Source organism: Lotus japonicus, chromosome 4 (genome assembly GCF_012489685.1).
Source record: "Lotus japonicus ecotype B-129 chromosome 4, LjGifu_v1.2".
Classification (NCBI taxonomy): domain Eukaryota; kingdom Viridiplantae; phylum Streptophyta; class Magnoliopsida; order Fabales; family Fabaceae; genus Lotus; species Lotus japonicus.
Window position 1 is genome coordinate 49,205,116 of NC_080044.1, and position 11,371 is coordinate 49,216,486.

The 11,371-nt window shown below is 40.9% G+C and overlaps 1 long non-coding RNA gene across 1 annotated transcript; it reads right to left on the minus strand.

Moving 5' to 3' along the window:
- Positions 1-1,885: 1,885 nt before the first annotated feature.
- LOC130714248 (uncharacterized) lies at positions 1,886-5,028 on the minus strand. Its single transcript, XR_009011207.1, has 3 exons — positions 4,396-5,028; positions 3,481-3,597; positions 1,886-2,329 (listed from the first exon to the last, which is right to left on the minus strand). It is a non-coding gene; the product is annotated as an uncharacterized LOC130714248 (long non-coding RNA).
- Between the last annotated feature and the right edge of the window lie 6,343 nt (positions 5,029-11,371).

The window sequence follows — 11,371 nt, forward strand, 5'->3', positions numbered from 1 at the left end:
CAAAGCTCCAGAGGAAGCTGAGCCAGAGGAAGATGAACCAGAAGAAGAAGCCGGTCCCTCTGATTCACAAACTCTGAAGAAGAGCAGAATCACTGCAGTTCATCCTAAGGAATTGATTCTGGGCAACAAAGACGAACCAGTCAGAACCAGATCAGCCTTCAGACCCTCTGAAGAGACCTTGCTTAGTCTGAAAGGATTGGTGTCCTTAATTGAACCCAAGTCAATTGATGAAGCTCTTCAGGACAAGGACTGGATTCTGGCCATGGAAGAAGAATTGAATCAATTCTCCAAGAACGATGTTTGGAGCCTAGTGAAGAAGCCTGAGAGTGTCCATGTAATTGGAACAAAATGGGTATTCAGAAACAAGTTGAATGAGAAAGGAGATGTAGTTAGAAACAAGGCAAGGCTAGTTGCTCAAGGCTACAGCCAGCAGGAAGGAATAGACTACACAGAAACATTTGCTCCAGTAGCAAGACTAGAGGCAATCAGACTGTTGATCTCTTTCTCAGTAAATCACAACATAATTCTACATCAGATGGATGTTAAGAGTGCCTTCCTAAATGGATATATATCAGAGGAAGTATACGCTCATCAACCCCCAGGTTTTGAGGATGAGAAGAACCCAGACCATGTGTTCAAGTTCAAGAAATCACTCTATGGTCTGAAGCAAGCTCCCAGAGCATGGTATGAGAGACTCAGCTCATTCCTTCTGGAGAATAATTTTGTAAGGGGTAAAGTAGATACAACTCTCTTTTGCAAAACTTACAAAGATGATATCTTAATTGTGCAAATTTATGTTGATGATATTATATTTGGTTCTGCTAATCAATCTCTATGCAAAGAATTTTCTGAGATGATGCAGGCTGAATTTGAGATGAGTATGATGGGAGAACTCAAGTACTTTATGGGAATACAAGTTGATCAAACACCAGAAGGAACATATATCCATCAGAGCAAGTACACTAAAGAACTTCTGAAGAAGTTCAATATGCTGGATTCAACAGTGGCTAAAACTCCTATGCATCCTACATGCATTCTGGAGAAAGAAGATGCAAGTGGTAAAGTATGTCAGAAGCTCTATCGTGGTATGATAGGTTCACTTCTATATTTAACTGCATCTAGGCCAGATATATTATTTAGTGTTCATTTATGTGCTCGTTTCCAATCAGATCCGAGGGAAACCCACTTAACTGCTGTTAAGAGGATTCTAAGGTATCTGAAAGGCACCACTAACCTTGGCTTGATGTATAAGAAAACATCAGAGTATAAGCTTTCAGGTTATTGTGATGCTGATTATGCTGGAGATAGAACAGAGAGAAAAAGCACTTCTGGAAATTGTCAATTTCTGGGAAGCAACTTAGTCTCATGGGCAAGCAAGAGGCAATCAACCATTGCACTATCAACTGCAGAGGTAGAATACATCTCAGCAGCAATATGCAGCACTCAGATGCTCTGGATGAAACATCAGCTGGAGGATTATCAAATCCTAGAGAGAAATATCCCAATCTATTGTGATAACACTGCTGCAATTTCATTGAGTAAGAATCCTATCTTACATTCAAGGGCAAAGCACATTGAGGTAAAGTATCACTTTATTAGAGATTATGTACAGAAGGGCGTACTTCTTCTGAAGTTTGTTGATACTGACCATCAATGGGCAGATATTTTTACAAAGCCCTTGGCAGAGGATAGATTTAATTTCATTCTGAAAAATCTGAATATGGACTTTTGTCCAGCATGAAGATGGATCAGAACCTCTGACTATGAAACTTCTTTATCAGAAGATGTCTAGTCCAGAAGGTAACTCTATCAGAGTTTGTCACGCCCCGAATTTCGGGTGTCACTTTAGTAACCTATTAAAGTAAATATGCAATGTTTTCCAAAATGATACATAAACACGAGTATTATTTTTTTCTTTTCAAATGTATTTCCAAAACATGTCATGCATACTCCCAACTACAATGGGATTTACATCAAGCCTTGAACAAGGCGAGTACCCGAAAGTAAACCCGAAATCACCCAACCTACAAAACCTAACCAATAGAAACAACTCAACAAAGAACCTATTATGCAATGACACCATAAATCCGAAATACTCCCTACGATCTCCACATCGGGGAACCGCAGGAAAGCAATGCATCGGAACCTACCCGAAACCTCAAATATAAATTCATAAAATCATTATGCAAGCTTAAACCAATAACGGTAAGCTCTTTAACCCAAGGCTCTATCCCTAGACCCGACTCTATTCTTTGAGTCTTCCATAATTCTTCAAGTCCTCATCTCGAACTCGTACGAAGGTCAACCTTCATCGAAGATTCTCCATCGCCTAATAGCGTTAAGCGCCCAAACAACAAGTAGCAAATAGAAAGGGTTAACTCCATGCAATTACCATGTATAAAGAGAAAATCATGCTGTTCGAATTTAATTACCTATCATGGTAAATAAACTAGCAACTTAAGTTAATCCAGATATCAACAAAACCAGCAATATAACTAAACTCATATATCAACAACTTAACATAGATTAACTCAGATAACAATAACCTCAACAACATATCATCAAATCAGATATCAATAAACCAATAACTAAAATCCAACAACATAAGGTCAGGTGTTAGTTCCCTATAATGCAACTATATGCTGCTACCAAAATGGATCGATCAATATCGTCTCTCAAGACGGGACAGACATGTGGAACGACAACCACTGAATGCCACTTAATATCGCCTCACAAGACGGGACAACCATGTGGAACGACAACCACTGGATGCCACTTAATAACGCCACGAAGGACGGGACAGACATGTGGAACGACAACCACTGAATGCCACTTAATAACGCCACGAAGGACGGGACAGACATGTGGAACGACAACCACTGAACGCCACTTAGTAACACCCATGAAAGACGGGACAGTCACGTGGGACAATCACCACCACACTGCCACTTTAGGACATCTCGAAAGATGGGACGATCACGTGGGACAATCACCACCACACCGCCACTTTATAACGCCTTAAAAGACGGGACAATCACATGGGACAATCACCACCACATTGCCACTTCAAGTTCAAGCCCTAAATGTCGAGTTAGTCAACAACAATCCTCAACCTCAGTAATCACTCGAACAACAGTCTCAAATCCAACAATCAAATCAAGGTAACCACATGTTATTCATAACCTCAACGAACATAAATCAATTCAATGCATACCAACTCAGTTCAATGACAAAAACCAGTAAACGGCCAAAGCCTCTCAGAAAACGGAGACACACGTCTCAATAAGTTCACTCGGCCGAAGCCTCCAGAAAACATTTGGCACAAGCCTCAGAAACAGTCAACATAAGCAAGCATACAACATTGCAAGCATAATAATCATATTCATCTGCCAATCAATATAAACATCTTCATCTCAAACGCATGCAGTGCGATAAAAGCAGGCAGGACTCAAAGACGCTCTAAAACTGAGTTACCCTTACCTTAGCCAATTTTCTTCCTAAACTGCAACTCCAATCCTATCTCATCTTTGTTTTTCGCGTCGGCTCGCTTCCTTCTATTCCTTAGCTTCGTCGCAAGGCGCTTTCGTCCTTCGTACCCTTCACAAGTTCGCATACTAAACCTTAGCCTCTAAAGTCACATCTAAAGTTCCATAACAAACTTAGCCAATCTTTCTCGCTCACTTAGGCTAAATGCACAAACTTTATGTTTCAAGGACTAAAGTCCAAAGATAAAATATTTGTTTTTTAAAGAAAAGCCCCTTTAAATGCCCATTTAGAAAACAACTCCTCAACTTTTAAGTAATTCAACTCTAGTCCCTTGACAAGCACATAATCACGAAAAGGTCCTCACATAAAAGTAAGTTCTTTTTCAACCCTCAATCTTTAATAAATTTATCAAACAAACCTCAAGACTTTTAAAACTCAAGTTTAACCCAAAACTTCTAAGCATGTTGTGTTTTAGGCCCCAAAATTCTTTTCATACAATTTAAGAAATTTTCAAGAATTGATGTTTCACAAAATAAATTACATGCCTAAGCTTAGAAAAATTCCAAGAACAATCTTTTCCAACCCTTTCTATGAAAAGCTATTTTTTTCCAAAATCACTTATGAGTAAAATTTCAACTTTTTCATAAAACATTTACATTAATAGAAAGCTATTACCACTAGGAATAACATACTAGAATCACTAACTCAAAACTTAATTTTTAACAGTCACATAACAAGCTTTTCTCATCTTTTCCTCAAAAACTTTGCATCACCACAAAACTGTCCACATAAAGATTAAGCTTAGCAAAGAGTAGAAAGAGGTCCAAACAACTTTTTAGCACAACATTTTCAAAACTTAACCAAATTGAAAACTAAAAGCATAGGTTTGAAGCCCTTGACATAAGCTACCTTGTTTGTTCTTTGTGTGAGAGGAGAAAAGCACGAAAAAGGAAAGCTTTGAGGAAAAATGGCTTCAGCCTTGAAGATTGGAGAAGACATGGTGGTTCGCTCATGAAAGGAGGCGTGGCGGTGGTGACCAGCGGTGGCTGTGGTGCTCGCGTGTTCATGGCTGTTTGGAGTGGCCATGGTCGGAGCTTTTGTATATGGTGGTGGCTCATGGGTTGGTTGTCCAAGGAGAATAAAAGTAAAGGTGGTGGTGGCTCTTGGCTGGACATACAGCCACGGTGAGGAGGAGGGACGATGGTGTTGAGAGGAAGAAGACATGGTGATGGTGGCCAGCGGTAGCATCTCGTGGAGAGGGAGAAGGGGACGTGAGTGAGAGGTACCATGGTGGTGTGGGTGCTTCAGCAAAAGAAATGAAAGAAGGAAGAAGTGCTGCAAGGAATAAAAGAAAAGAGGAAGAAGAAGAAAAGAGAAGTTTGTTGCAGAAGAAGAAAGAAAGATATTATGAAGAGAAAGAAGGAAAAGTCAAAGAGAGTGGACGAGAATGAGAGGTTGGAAATCTGATTGGTGGTACCTTGACATGTGGGACGTGGAGGAGGGATATCCAAGGATAAATGAGAAGATATTTACTAATCGGTACAAATTAATTTGGACACTGAATGATTTAGCTCATAGAATTAAGAGAAAAATATAAGAGTGATATATTATTATATCAAAAATTATGAGGAACTCTATGAAATGATAAAATATAAATTTGAATCACTTTGAGCAAAATAAAATGATTCATGCACCAAGAAATGAGTAGAAACAGAGCTAAAGAATAATTGCGAGACAATTAGAACAAATATGACGTCGTCATATTATGCGTTTAAGCTAAGTATGAATTATAGGAAAATGACAATAGTGATTATTATCATTTGAGGAGAAAATATTTTGGAAACGACCTGCTCCAAAATCTGACACAAAACTGATTAAGGAAATATTCTCCGGATGAGAAAACTTCATTCACGGAAAAGATTTATAGAGATGAAAGGATTAAAACAACGCGGACAAAAACTCCGAAAGGAGCTTCGAACACGGTTCAGGGTCTCGCAAGTCCCTGCGGAGATAAGGTCTAACTTTATCGGATTTCCGGAAAGCGAAACATATCGATCTTACAGACAAAAGTTTTGTAATGGAACACTTGCCATAAACAAACATAAAAACAATAGAATATAAATACTCAATTAAATTAATAAATCAAAAATAAATCAATAATCTAGTTATTTAATTCAGGGTCTTACAGAGTTTATGTACCCATTGGTGCTGACTCTGAAGCTGAGACAGTAAACGTGTGTCAGTATCTCTGATGCATAGTTCCTTGTGCCCGTGTGACAGTCTGTCATAATGTGTGTTGATGTGCTTCTCTCCTGCGTGTGATATGTGTATTTCCTGTTAATATTTATCTTTAATTTTTAACCGTTGATTTTAAATTGCTTTTTGAATCAACAACGGTTATTTGTCAAAACCCAATATACACACACGTTCTCCTACACTTAAGGTTTTACACTCTCTCTCTTCAGTTTTCAAAAACCTCTCACCCACGATCTCTCTCTCTATTCATCATCTTCATCTTCAACCCAAACCTTCAACCGACTCCAACAATGGTGAGACAAACCAGAACAGAAGCCGCTGAAGCAACCAGGTTTCCTCACATGGTAGTGGGTCAAGCTACAGGTCAAATGGGTCCTGAGAATCCGACTCAAGGTCAAGCGTCGGAGAGGATGATCCCAATCGCAGAACGAGACTGTGCAGTTCACTGCGTGTATGCTCCTGAAGAACTCCAAGTGCTTGCAGAGTGGACATTCGACCTCGACAATCTTGCTGCAAATGGGTATGACTTGCGTCCTGAAGTTCAAGCTCAGGGATGGGAAGAGTACTTCAACAGGCTCAGAGGACCAATCTATGACAAATTGGTCAAGGAATTCTGGAAGCATGCCGACTGCGATGACACTCAGGTGGTTTCCCACATTGCCGGAAGGAGGATAATCATTATTGAGAAGTCGATTGTGAATCTGCTAGGTGCAGAAACTGCAAATGGGTATCGATTTCAACTGACAGAATCGAAGCTGAAACCCAAGACCAAGGATACAACCAACAAGGCTCTGTACACTACATACAAACCGGGCAAGACTGATTACAAGGTGGTGGATCTTCATCCCAAGCTCAGAATCTGGCACAAGATTCTGCTGCACTGTATCAATCAGAGGCCAAAGGGGAGTTCCCCAGACTACATCAACTTCTGCCAGAAGGCGATGTTATTCTTCATCCAAGACAAGACGAAGATCTGTCTCCCTTTCTTCCTGTTCTCATACCTGAAGGAATGTATCAGGAAATCAAGAACAACTGCCTCCATCAAGTCTGCCATCAAGTATATTCCCTTTGGGAGATTGCTGTCAGATCTCTTCATTGAGAGCAACTTTGTGCAAGATCTGATCAATGCTGGATGCACAGAGGATCTGACCACCATCGTCAGTGATGTCTTCACTGCTAATTCCTTGAAGAAGATGGGTCTGATCAAGAAGAAAATTGTCCCAGCTCATGAAGATACGTCTGCTGAAATCAGGCAACGAAGGGTGCCTCTGAATGATTTCCCTCTGTGGACACAAGCAGACAACCCAGAAGCTATCAGGTGCTACGTAGAAGATCTAAGGGCACAAGGCTTTGAGATTGATGTAGATGAATTTTTCAGAAGATTGCCCCCAGCACCAGAGTTTGACTCTCCTCCCAAGAGGAAAGTTCAGAGGAAGATGATCTTAGAAGCATCCTCTGAAGAATCTGATGTCCCTATGAAGAGGAAGAAGAAGGCTGACCAGCCAAAGAGGAAACATGATGAACCACCAAGCCAGATGATGGTGATGATGGTGATAATGAGGATGGTCCTTCTCCTCCCAAGAAGAAGAAGAAGCAGGTCAGAATTGTGGTGAAGCCTACACGGGTGGAACCTGCTGCTACAGTCATCAGGATGGATACTTCTGCCAGAGTAACTCGCTCTGCCGTGCGTACAAGTAAGTCTGTTGTTGACTCTGATGATGATTTGAGTTCATTTGATGCACTCCTCATCTCTGCTATGCTCAAACGATCTTCAAATCCACTCACTCCTATTCCTAAGTCCCAAACAGCTGCACAAACCTCTTCTCCACCCCATTCACCAAGGTCTTCATTTTTCCAACCTTCCCCAAATGAAGCACCTCTCTGAAATATGCTTCAGAACCAACCTTCTAGACAAGATGAACCAACCTCTCCCATTACCATCCAATACAACCCATTAACGTCTGAACCCATCATTCCTGAACAACCAGAGCTTAACCAAACAGAACCCGATCCCAGAACGTTTGATCACTCTGTCCCCAGAGCATCAGATCGTCCTGCTGCCAGAACCACTGATACAGACTCCTCCACTGCCTATACCCCTGTATCATTCCCAATCAACGTTGCTGACTCCTCCCCATCCAATAACTCTGAGTCACATCGTAAATTCGTGGAGGTCAGAAAAGAAAAAGTGTCTGCTATCCCTGAGAATTACCTCACATGTCCAAGCCCTAGGAGATATCCTGGACCTAGACCCGACCGTCTAGTTGACCCAGATGAACCTATCTTGGCTGCTCCTTTACATGAGGCAGACCTTTTGGCTCAACAAGCTCAACCTGACCCTGTCCATCAAGAGCCAGTTCAACCAGAACCAGAACAATCTGTGTCTAACCACTCCTCGGTTAGGTCACCACAACCTCTGGTTGAAACTTCTGAACCCCACCTTGGAGCCTCTGAACCTCATGTCCAAACCTTTGACATTGGCTCTCCTCAAGGTGCTTCTGAAGCTCACAGTAGCAATCACCCAGCCTCTCCAGAAACCAACCTCTCTATAGTTCCCTACACTCACCTCAGACCCACCTCTCTCTCTGAGCGCATCAATGTTTTCAATCATGAAGCTTCTTTGATGCTACGCAACGTGCAAGGTCACACTGACTTGAGTGAGAATGCTGATTCTGTGGCTGAAGAGTGGAACAGTCTGAGCACTTGGCTAGTAGCTCAGGTTCCCATTATGATGCAGCATCTGACTGCAGAAAGGGATCAGAGGATCGAGGCTGCAAAGCAGAGATTTGCAAGAAGGGTGGCTCTTCATGAACAACAACAGAGACATAAGCTCCTTGAAGCTGTTGAAGAGGCCAGAAGAAAGCAAGAGCAAGCAGAAGAAGCTGCACGTCATGCAGCAGCTCAAGCTGAACAAGCAAGATTAGAGGCAGAAAGACTTGAAGCTGAAGCTGAGGCCCTTAGATGCCAAGCACTTGCACCAGTAGTGTTTACTCCTGCTGCTTCTGCTTCCATTCCGGTTCATCAAGCTGCTCAGTCTGTACCTTCCAGTTCCACACAGCCAAGCACGTCCAGACTCGACATCATGGAACAACGTCTTGACACTCATGAGTCTATGCTAATGGACATGAAGCAAATGATGATGAAACTTCTGCGTCGATCCGATAAACCCTAATCTTAGGATCTCTTCGTTTTTCTCTTTTAACTTCGTTTTATTTTGTTAACTTATGTTTATTTTTTTCTTTAAGTTCCTTTAGCTTTTCTGCTTTATTCGTTTGTGATTATCTATGCATATATATATATATATATATATATATATATATATATATTTGTCACATGTGTTTGCAAAATTTTCCTTATTCATATTCATTATGCTTTTACATCATACATTTCTTTATTTTCCCTAAAATCTAGAATGGAGGATCCCTCCTCATTCTTCTACACTCTTGGCGCTGCTCTGACCTCTCCCTCTCCAGACGATCCAGTGAATACTGGATGTTGTTGAGATTGACGATCAGCTCATTCCTCTCCAGAATCTCTTCTGTTGTCTTGACCTTCTTTTCTATCGTGTCCTTCTCTTCCAGTAGCCTCAGCTCAAGCTGGCTGAGTTCTTGAACTTCTTCCACGAAGGCAAGAAATTCCTTCAAGTCGTTCTTTAGCTCTGGACGAAGGTCCTCCTCAAGCAGTGTCCTCGTCAGCTCTGGAATGGTCTTTGTACCCTCTGGATGCCGGATGTTCAGGAACAAGTCCTCCTCGAACGCCTTCCTTCTGAGTTCTTCCAGTGTAATCATTTATTGCTCCTCCAGTTTCTCGAGGTTAAGTCCTTGGTAACTGAAGTTCTATTTACTCCCGTGGCCGGTGGTAAACGTTCTTCTCCCGCATTAACTCTATTCTTTACTTCGCGTAACTCTCATTCATGCATCGTTTATTTCTCCATTTTCTTAAACTTAGACCTTCTCTAAGGGGGAGTACCTTGTACTTCAAGCTAAGTTTTTCACACCTCATGCTTTTTGCTTATGACAAAAACGGGGAGTACACCCAGTTTTTGATGTGTAAGCTGTGTTAGTGTGATTTCTTTTCTTTTGGAGAATTTAAGAGTTCCACCTTTATGACCATAGATGTGTCACTGGGCAAATACAAGGAATACATTTCACTTCTTCTGAAGTGATTTTAGTTTGACTCTGATACCCAAGACTCTGATACCTCGTCCGTTGACTCTGAATACTTATGCGCTCTGATTATTCTAATTCATCTATGTCATAAGTTTTTCTCTCTGAACTCTTATATTATTTAGCTCAGAATCTAGACTTTACTAACGTTTTCATCAAGTATTAGATTCAGGGGGAGCTAAGCTCAGAATCAAGCAATGACTTGAATTCAGAATGAGCAAGATAAACTATTCACATCAGGATAAGTCTCATTCTATATCTCTAAACTCTGAGTGAATTCAGTTTATTGTTTAAGAATTGTTCATCAAAAATCTTAGTTTTGTCATCATCAAAAAGGGGGAGATTGTAAGATCAAGTTTTGATCTAGTAGTACAACTCTATGTTTTGATGATTACAAGTTAACCATTTGAGTATGAACAATTATGGTACTCTAACGTGTTTTTCTGAGTGTGCTATTTACAGGCTCTGACCTCAATTCAATCTCACACAAATCAGAAGCACTGTGCTTAAAGAGTGACCTAAGCAACGCTTTCGCATTGTGTTAAGTCTGAACAATGGAAAAGCTTCAGAAGATCTGAAGTAAATCAAGCTCTGATAAGGACTCAGTTCACTAGAAGTTCTGAAGATCCAGAAGTTCTGATAACCAAGAAACTCTGAAGGTTCAGATGTTCTGATGGTGTAGAAGACTCTGAAGATCCAGAAGCTGAATAGTGAAAACTCTGATGTCTAGAAGCAAGAAACTCTGAAGACACTGTACTTCCCTCTGAGTTCAGAATCAGAAGATACAACGTCCAGAGGATCTGTGCTTTCCCTCTGACTCTGATCAACCGGCCTCACAAGTTCCAAGATGAAGCATTCCCCTGATCAGAAGTCTCCTAGGTTTAAAGGTCAAGTCGCTATCCAAGTACAAAAGCATATGTACTATCCTGACGACCTACCTAACGTTCTCAGCCACAGCAGAAGCTGGAATTTCCAGAACTGCCCTCCAACGGTAGCATTTCCATGCAGCGTTCAAACCCTAATCCTTGGAGTATAAATAGAGGCTGAAGATTGAAAGATGCGGTTGGAAGAATTACACACTCGCAAGCAATATTCAAAAACCTTTAAGCATTCTTTCATCTGAATTCATTGTGTTTACTATTAGCTTTTCAGAAGTAAATTTCTTGTAAACATTCCTTGTTAAACAGTTTGTTTAGTTACCTTTAGGAGATCAAGGTTGATCGGATCTTAGAGAAGACTAAGAGAGTGAATCTTAGTGTGAGCTAAGTCAGTGTAATTGTTAGTCACTTGTAGGTTTCAAGTGCAGTTGTAACACTTTACCTGATTAGTGGATTGCCTTCATTCTAAGAAGGAAGAAATCACATTGACGGGTGGACTGGATTAGCTTGAGGGATTTATCAAGTGAACCAGGATAAAAATCCTTGTGTGCTTTTCTATCTCTTATCTTTAGCACTTGAGTTTTC